The sequence below is a fragment of the Choloepus didactylus genome, chromosome X (genome assembly GCF_015220235.1).
Source record: "Choloepus didactylus isolate mChoDid1 chromosome X, mChoDid1.pri, whole genome shotgun sequence".
Taxonomy (NCBI): Eukaryota; Metazoa; Chordata; class Mammalia; order Pilosa; family Megalonychidae; genus Choloepus; species Choloepus didactylus.
Window position 1 is genome coordinate 93,526,028 of NC_051334.1, and position 10,674 is coordinate 93,536,701.

Here is a 10,674-nt window from a genome sequence, read left to right on the forward strand (position 1 = left end):
CAAGTGAGCTGAAACTGCAGGAGTCCTATGCCCCCACTTTGGCAGCCAAAATCTGACTCAGTGTGTGGATACACCAGTGACAGAATACTCCCTTAGCTGACCCAGTACTCCAGCCATCCCAAAAGCAAGGAAACAGCTGCCAGATGCAACTTCCCTTGGGGGGGTGGGTTCAGACCCAGGCTTGGAAATGCAGTCTCTGTCTATGTTTTCTCAGTCTCTTTGTCTCTTACTGATCTGAGCCTTGAAATGTCCTCCCCACTCCCCTGGGTGTTCAAAAGTGGGGTTATGTCTCACTGTTATGAGAGATTTTAAAATCTGGGTCCCTGGTTGGAGGGCTCCCATCTGCTGATTCTGTGCCTTTCCCACACTGAGCCTGACTGAGGGGGAGGGGACAGGACTGGCTTGTCTGGGAGAGAAGATTCCTACCTTATATTTTGTCTTTCTTCAATTCAGCATCTTCAGGGTCTGCCAATCTATATCCTTCTCCAGAGTTTCAAACGATTCACAATTGTCCTTTCTTGTCATTGAGTCTCTGTAGAGGAGTTTTCAGTACCTGTTTATATTGTCATGTTGATGACATCAAGCCCCTAAATAGGACCTTTGGTTGAGGTTACAAAAGATGAGGTGTGGCCTGGCTGAATCAGGATGGGCCTTTATCCTATTATGGAAGGCCTTATAGAGAAGGTCACAGAGGGAGAGAAAGGCACAGAGGGAAAAGCCAGGAACAGAAAGTCAATGGAGCACAGAAGAGAGAAGGTAGGAGAGACTGTCATGTGCATTGATGTGACAGAAAAGCCATGGACCAAATATTGATGGCAGCCAGCCCCAGAATGCCACAGTCTTCTGAAAAAAAATGATAACTTTTTAGCACTTTGATCTTGGACTTCTTCTGGCTTCAAAATTATAAGCCAATAAATTCTAATGCTTAAGCAAACCCATTACTTGGAATTTGCTTGGTGGAAAAGAGAAGTAAAAGAGAACATAATACATATTTTAATATGCAATTGCAAGTTGTCTTTTTTAGATCATAATTATCTGTGCCTTCCTTTGGTTAACTTCTTACAAACTATGAGTTCCAATATGTGTCTACTGTAATCAAAACTTTAAGAAATATCAAATAGCTATATGATGATCAACCCTGCTTCACAAATGGGTTATAATACACAAAATCTCTTTTGACTCATTCACATGATAATTTTTCTAGGTCTTTGCTGTCAAGACACCACACTTAGTGGACAGTGTGAAAAATAGACACTCTCAAGTTCAATAGAAAAAAAAAGATTTCTTAAAAATACATATAACAGAGGCATGGCAAGATGGCAAGGTAGAGAGGTGTGGAATTCAGTTTGCATTCTAGGGCAGCTAGCAAATAACCCAGAAATGTCTGGAACAACACTTTGGGTGATTTCTGTGATCAGACACGTATTGCATACCAGTCTGGAATGGGTGGAAGTGCTGCTAATACAGCAAATAACTGTATGGAAGTCTCCCAAGCTTGGAGTCTTGCACCCCTCCCCCATTGGCACAACAGGTTCTTTTGGTGTCACTTCCCCAGGGGAAAAAGAAGAGGTCTCTATTAGAAGTAAGGGAAGGAGAGCTCAAGCAAGCTCTAATTTTAGATTTAATTAACAAATTTGGAATGCTGAATACAAGCTCCAGATACAACTAAACCCAGAGTAAGCAGGAAAGGGACCCAGAGGTAGTGCTTATGCAGAGAGGAAGCTGTGCTGATAGGGAAAAAAAGAAAACAGAGACCTTTGTAGTTGAATGAGCTCAGAATACTGGAAAAGTGCTATGCCCTAAGAAAAACGGAACATACAGTCGGTTACCAACTATGGCTCTTGACTGGTGAACTGTGGGTCTGCGGTATAGGTCAGTGTCCTGGTTTGCTAATGCTGCTTGGATGCAAAACACCAGAAATGCATTGGCTTTTATAAAAGGGGGTTTATTTGGTTACACAGTTACAGTTGTAAGGCCATAAAGTGTCCAAGGTAACACATCAACAATTGGGTACCTTCAGTGGAGGATGCCCAATGGCATCCAGAAAACCTCTATTAGCTGGGAAGGCAAGTGGCTAGCATTTGCTCCAAGTTCTGGTTTCAAAATGGCTTTCTCCCAGGACATTCCTCCCTAGGCTTCAGCTTCTCTTCAAAATGTCACTCTCAGTTGCTCTTGGGGCATTTGTCCTCTCTTAGCTTCTCTGGAGCAAAAGTCTGCTTTCAGAGGTCATCTCCAAAATGTCTCTGCAAGCTGAAGCGCCTCTCTCTGCTCCTGTGCATTCTTCAAAGTGCCCCTCTTGGCTGTGCCAAGCTCACTCCTTCTGTCTGAGCTTGTATAGTGCTCTAGTAAACTAATCAAGGTCCCCACTCAATGGGCGGGGCAATGCCTCCAAGGAAATTGTCCAGATTTGTCATCTACAGTTGGGTGAGTCACATCTCCATGGAAACAATCAAAAAATTACAATCTAATCAACACTAATACATCTGCCCACACAAGATTGCATCAAAAATAATGGCATTTTGGGGGGCATAATACATTCAAAGCAGCAAATTCCACCCCCTGGACCCCAAAATGACATGATCTTTCCATACAAATATACACTCATTCCATCACAATATCACAAAGCATTAAATCATTTCAGTAACAATAAGATCCCTTCAAAATCAGTTACAGGCATGGTCTGTCCTAATACAAAATTCCCTTCTATCTGTGGACCTGTGAAACCTAGAACAAGTTATCTGCTTCCAATATACAAAGGAGGGACATTCGTAGGATTAACATTCCCATTGCCATAAGGAGAAACTGAAAGGAAAATAGGATTTAAGGGACCAAAACAGTTCCTAAAACCCACAGGGCAAACTCCATTATATTTCAATGTCTGAGAGTCACTTACAGAACTTTGTTTTATCCTTGGGGCTTGTGAGAGCAGGATTCTAACCATTCTTTGCTGGTTTGAATGTATTATGTCCCCCAGAATGCCATTATCTTTGATGTAATCCTGTGTGGGCAGATGCATCTGTGTTGATTAGATTGTAATTCTTTGAGTGTTTCCATGGAGATGTGACACACCCAACTGTGGGTGATGACTCTAGGGATAGTTTTCCATGGTGGTGTGGCCATGGCTATTCAGCATGGGCCTTGATTAGTTTACTAGAGCACTATATAAGCTCAGACAAAAGGAGGGAGCTTGCTAGGGCCAAGAGGGACACTTTGAAGAGTGTGCAGAATCTGAGAGAGTAGCTGCAGATGAGAGACAGTTTGAAGAGAGCTGTTGAAAGTAGACTCTTGCTCTGGAGAAGCTAAGAGAGGGCAAACACCCCAAGAGTAACTAAGAGTGACATTTTTGAGGAACTGTAGCCTAGAGAGGAACATCCTGGTAGAAAGCTATTTTGAAGTTAGAACTTTGGAGCAGATGCCAGCCACGTGACTTCCCACTAACTGAGATTATCTAGATGCCATTGACAATCATCCAGTAAAGGTACATGATTGCTGATGTGTTACCTTGGACATTTTATGGCCTTAAGACTGTAACTGTGTAACCACATAAACCCCCTTTTATAAAATCCAATCCATCTCTGGTGTTTTGCATTCTGGCAGCACTAGTAAACTAGAACACCTTCCTAAGGGCCTTTCCAGCAGCCCTTTTCTCAACAAATACTGGGGTGAGTGATTGCTCCAACATATCCACACATTGGTGACACCACCTTCTTGGCCCCACCCTCCTCAAAAATTGGGGCAGCACCCAGATTCTCTTCCATCTCTGGGGTAAACACTCAATCCCTTCAGAAGAGTGGGGTGGTAGCCAGGCTCTCCCCAGTCCCCTGGGAATGTGCTCCACACTCTTTGGGACCTGGGGTAGCAGAACTTTCCCTAAGCATCCAGGTGGAAAGCCCACCCTAGTCTTCTGGGGCAAACTCACTCTTTCCTTGCATGTGGGCCACTGCACTCTCCCAGCCTGAGACCTCTTGACTCCAGACCCCAACCTACATGGCTTTGCCTTTGAATAAATTTTTCCTTCAATTTGTTCCTTGTCTGTCTCCTCCAGTCCAGACTGGCAGCAACTCCATCTATAAAGATCTCACAAAAATTATGTTGGCTTTGTATGAAGCACACAGGGGTAAAAGTCATCAGACAATAGGACTTTCCACAAATCCATTCTGGATAACTCCATCTCCAATCTTGAGTTGCACTGAAATGGTGGTTGGGTTCCATGTTTGGTTAAATCCCCACATTGGGCTTTTAGCTTCTGGGGTTCCACCCCCCAGATGCCCAGAATATTTCAAACCATCAGTCTCTGGTTTCTTTTAACCCAAGAGTTGGGTTCTAATTTTTTTTCTCTCTCTGCTTGCATTTTACTTTCTGCTGCAAGGAGAAGCCATGCTATATCCACAAACTTTAGTTTTGAATTCTCATCAGCCAAGCATCCCAGCTCATCGCTCTCAAATTCTTCTTTCTATCCAGCACCAGGACTCAATTTTGCCAAATTCTCTGCCACTTTAAAACAAGGATCACCTTTTATCCAGTTTGCAACAAAACATTCATCATTTCTGCTTAAGTCTCATGAAAAGTATCTTTAGAGTCCCTGTTTCCACACACAGTCTCTTCAAAGCAGTTTAGACCTTTTCTATCAAGCTCCTCACAATTCTTCCAGAATCTTCCCCTTATCCATTTAAAAAGCTATTCCAACATGTTTGGTATTTGCAAACTCAGCAGCAACACACTCCTCATACCAAAATTTGCTCTAGTTTGCTAATGCTGCCAGTATGCAAAGTACCATAAATGGATTGGCTTTTATAAAAGGGGGTTTATTTGATTACAAGTTACAGTCTTAAGGCCATAAAGTGTCCAAGGTAATGAATCAACAATTGGGTAACTTCACTGGAGGATGGCCAATGACATCCAGAAAATCTCTGTTAGCTGGGAAAGCATGTGGCTGGTGTCTGCTCCAAGTTCTGGTTTCAAAATGGCTTTCTCCCAGGACATTCCTCCTTAGGCTTCAGCTTCTCTTCAAAATGTCACTCTCAGTTGCTCTTGGGGCATTTGTCCTCTCTTAGCTTCTCTGGAGCAAAAGTCTGCTTTCAAAGACCTCTCCAAAATGTCTCTGTAAGCTGATGCTCCTTTCTCCACTCCTGTGCATTCTTCAAAGTGTCCCTCTTGGGTGTGGCAAGCTTGGTCCTTCTGTCTGAGATTATATAGTACTCTAGTAAACTAATCAAGTCCCCCTCTGAATGGGCAGAGCCATGCCTCCATGGGAATTATCCAATCAGAGTTATCACCTACAGTTGAGTGGGTCACATCTCCATGGAAACACTCATTCAAAGAATAACCATCTAGTCAATGCTAGTATGTCTGCCCACATAAGACTGCATCAAAGATAGGGCATTTTGGGGGACATAATACATCCAAACCACCACAGTCAGAAAAGGATATTTTTTACATTTTTGCATAAAAGGAGAACAGCCTTTTACAGTTGTTAGCACTGCCTCAGGCAAGGGCAGAGCTAAATTTGTCTGAGAGAAAAAGTAAGTACAGAGGTGAAGGAGGTAATTCCATGAAGGTCATATCGCCTCCAAGAAAGAAGGTGGGGCAGGGCCCAACACAAGTGGCACTTCTCATTCAGAGAATTCAGACCCCAGGGGCAGGGTCAGAGAAACAATTTAAGTCCATCTTCAACCTCATTCTCTGTCTCATCCACACCCTTGCAGGTACAGGGTCTGCTGAGAATTAAAGGCACCAGATCACTTTATGCTGGTGGGGAGTTTCAGGCTGACAAGTGCCACTTTCTTGGCAGGATAGGAAAATCACAGAAATAAGAGGTTTCACAGGAAAGACTGGAAACCTGCAGGGTCTCCTCTCCAGGATTCTTGATAATGATTATACCTTCTTCCTGAGCCTGGGCCAGTGTGTGAAAAATCTGACTGTGATGGGGTAAATCCTATCTGAAGAGATCCTTCCAAAAAAACTTCCATAAATGCAGGCTGCAATCAGAAAAACAAGATTGAGAAATTCAGATCAGTCGAACAGAAACTATGCTAAAGGTCTAGAATAAGTTGAATTGAATGTCAAAGAATGGATAGAGAACAAAGTGAACAAACAGGAAAACCCTGGGTAAAAGAGAGAAAACTACCTCTAGAATAGTATAATCAAAGAATTCAGATGCCTAGAAATCAGGCAAAAATTATGACATACCAGGTATCATGAAGATATGGCCCAAAGGAATAAAATAAACCTCTACTGAGATACAGTAGTTGAAACAACTAATTAAAGATGCTCAAAAAAATCTTCTAAACCAATTCAGTGAGTTGAAGGAAAACATGGCAAAAGATATGAAAGATATAAAGAAGACATAGGATATCCACAAAAATAACTCAAAAGCTTGAAAAAGAAATGGCAGCAATTACAGGAATGAAATGTACAGTAGAAGATATAAAAAGGCAATAGAACATATAAAAACAGATTTGAAGTTGCAGAAGAAAGGATTATTGAACTAGAAGTCAGGACATCTGAAATCCTACCCACAAAAAAATAGATAGGGAAAAGAATGATAAAATATGAGCAGGGTCTATGCTTAACAGTACTGTTTTAATAAACTTTCATCAATTTTAACAAAGGTACTATACAAATACAAAATGTGAGCAACAGGGGTATATATGGAAATGCTGTACTTTTTTACATGACTTCTGAAAACTTCTCAAAAAATATAAGAAATTAAAAATAAAAAATTTAAAAAAGGAAAAAAAAGTGTAAACATCAAAATCTGCTATTAAAAGTCCAGGGTGCTTGCTTTCTTTTTATATTTTCAAATTATGAAGAAAAATAGCCATCCAATATAATATCATTTTAAAATGTATTGTGGAGGCCTCATAGAATAGCTTATCAAAATTGTTCTCATGACATAAAACTTCATACTATCACAATTAAATTAAGAGAGAAGGAAAAGCATTCATTTTTCACATAAAGAATCTCAATTTCTTTTGATTTTTTTATTTGAAAGACAAATTGTCTCTTTATGAAAAAAAGGTACACAGATCCCTTTTATGAAATTATATCACAAAATCTTGTTTTAATCCTAACAAGAAGATTTAAATGTATATTCACAAAGTAGGCATTTTATTTCCTAGGAAACCAGATTTGGTTATTTTAAGCTTATTTTACCCTCTCCTTTCAGATACCTTCTCTAATTTGGATAATAAAAATTAGATTTTTTATAAATTCTAAAATCTCTACCATCTATACAGTTGTATTACCTTTCATGGCCCAGATATGCCCATCAGGTCTGAGCAAGCATTCATGTGACTAGTTTTTTCTAAAACTAAGTTTAATTACATCAAGAAAACATTCATGTTTTCTGATTACATAAGTCCTTTAAAATCAATGGTACACCTTTTATTAACAACTAATGTTAAAAGAACTAAATTTCATAATTTCAGAAAAATTACATAATGCATTCTATCATTTATAGAATATGTCTACCTACCCCCACACAACACACACACAAAATATACACACTGAATCACTGGTTAATTAAAAAAAAGTCTTTGTTATGAAAAGCAATAATTTCTTGATTTTTGCTTCTTATTTTCATAACTAAAAGCAATAGAACTAGTTTTATTAAAAAGAGCCTTTTAAAGACTTTCATTCAAAAATAGTCAATGGATTTGAACATTTTAATGCATCAAATATCAAATAAATAGGTTGTTAAAGTGATTGCATTTCACATGTAATAAAATGAAAATTGGTAGATAAAAATGAGACTGTTCAAAGACTTGTAGGGTGGTGAAACCAGTGTTGGTTTGTGCTGCATCCATGACATCAGAATGGAAGGTTGCTTTTAATGTTACTGTCTTACATACTCACAGCTGAATGCTAATGCAGCTACATTAGAAAAATCAAGTTTCAAACCTGAAGCCACTGAACCTACATGCACCGTATATAGAGTTGCAAACCCATACAACAAAAGAAAGACTAATATTAGAGCATGGAAATATTTTGAAAGGAAAGTTGTTTATTTCACAAGTACATACATGGGCCAATTATCAAACACTTATGAAATGCATATTGATGCAAATATAAATTCAACAAAAAGGAACATTCTCCTGCTAATTTATTTTTTGAAAGCATAATCAGCAAAGAGATTATTCAATTTTCCTTTGCATTGAAACTGAAAATTGATTTCTTTCAAATAAACATTGACTAAATAGAGTACTGTGTGATCTATTTTGTAAAAAGGGACAGAAAAAAGTGAAGCAGAATGTAACTATGTATCTCTTAAATTGATTTGAAGAAATAAACCTAGCTGCATTTTTAATAAACAAGAACACAGTACCCAAATTTTAGACTCCTTAGTTCCCTTGTTATAAAGATGAGAATTTATTACTAAATGTAAATAGATGATGATGATAGGTAATAGATCAGATGGGTAGATGGATAGACAGACAGACAGACAGAGATAAGCAGATAAATGTCTATTAATTCCTTATCTAAAGCAATGAATCAATCTTATGTTGAGCCCAAAGAATACATGTGGCAGTAATTTAGTAAAGTATATGAGTAAAATTGGCTACTGCATGATGGAGACACTAATTAATTACATTAATTAATTACACATCTTCTCACAAACTGAGAAAACCCTTCTGGAATTTCTATTAAAATATGGTAATTTCTTTTTGTCTATTGAAAGGAATGGTTGCCTATGTCTATACAGAGAGTGTGAAATAGAGATTAGAGCTAATTTTATCCATTATTAAATTAAAAGGAGATTTGGAAATTAGCCAACTCACTAGAATCATATCCAATGTCAAACTAGGCAACCCAATAGAGATAGTAATACAAAGACACTGTCAAACATTGTATGAGGTAAAACTTGAATTACGCAGTATAGAACAGTGCTTGTAAGCAATGATCCATGGATTATTCCAGAAAATCAAATGTTTAGTTCCTAGATTCCCTTTCCACCCCATTCAACTTGACAGTGATTTTACTATGGCTATCCTATTTGCCTTTCCTTTCTCATCTCCCTGTCTCTTGGTGTCTTTAGTAATGAGCTTAGATTGCACTGGGTTGCAGAATAATTTGAAATGTGAAATAGTGGTCTTGAGTTAGGTGTCAGATGAGTCTGAAATTTTCCCTTCTTTTTTCCCTTTTATTTTAGGGAATACTCAGTGTATGGTTGAGGCAATTATGATTTTTATAATTATAAAATAATCTCATATTTATGAGACCAAAAATAGACAGAAACAAGTTATTGAGTCAAAAGTGAGCAGTTAGATCTTTCTTGTGTATTCATATTAAGTGTAGTAGATAATTGCCCAACTTTCTTCTTCATTCTGATATTAACATTGATTGTCCTACATATTTAGAACATATCAACATTAATTCATTTACTCTCTATCATTCTTTCAATAAATGTTATCAAGGATTTATTTTGTGTGATAGGTAAATGTCATTGCTGACTGGACTTTCTAATGGAAAGTAATGTACTATGGTATCATGGACCCTGGTGCCAAACCTCCTAGTTTCAAAATCCAGTTGTACCATTTACTAGCTGTGGCACCTTGGGTAAGTTATTTATCTCTCTGCCTCTGTTTTCTCACCTGCAAAATGATAATGATAATACTATCTATCCATCAGGTGTTGTAAGAATTAAAGGAGGCACTTGATGGAAAGTACTTGGCCCAGGAACTAATATCATAATAAATGCTAATAAGTATTTATAATTATTCTTCAGAAAGATTAATTGCTGATCAACCATGTGAAGATTCAAGCTACAGGCCACGGATGACAATACCCACAATATTAAGTGAAATAGTTATACAGGATAGAAATTGAAAAAAATAAAGGGAGGAATATGAGGCACCCATATTGGAGTAACCCTAACAACAGTGGATTCACATGGCTGACCATATAGCATAAGTCTTTGAGCCCAACTGATATGACTACACTTGATTAAAAAAGATTACCTGGAAAAACAACAAAATGCTAAAATTATAAAATTTGGTTGGTAATGTGCCAAATTGCTACATGAAGTGTGTCATGTATTATAACAAACCAGGCTTCAGTTATCACAAAACAGTCAAGTTTGTCTTTTTCCATGAGTCTTCCCTATCCTCCAACTCATCCATCCAATTTATGTTTTCCTTTATCTAATTCACTGTATAAGACACATTTCCTCCAGGATCTCTTCCTCTCACCAGTTTTGTCTTTCCTCTATCAGCTCAACTCCAAACCCACTCTTCTCACTGCAATGTATGCATTGAATAATTGTTGTATTGAATTATGAAAGCAAAGTATTTCTGGTTATAATAATAGTAGTTAATATGCATGGAGCACTTACCATGTAGCAGGATAATTGCTAAGCAATTTATAATTAACTTATTTAATATTTATAACACCTATATAGGATAGGTGCTGTTATTGCCTTTCTCATTTTATAAAAGAGCTAACTGAGGTTTGAAATGGATAAGTGACTGCTCCTTGAGTGTAGAGAACATGTTTAATGATTAATAATTTTTATGTGCCACAATATAGTGATCTGCCATTGTGGATCCTTAAGAAATGCTTTAAGAGTGTGAGTTTAAACTCTGTTAAATACTGTGTCCTTGTCATTGTTTTCTTTTTTCAATATTTTTATTTCTTTATCTACATACTCTTGCTTATAATGAGCCAAATAATCCT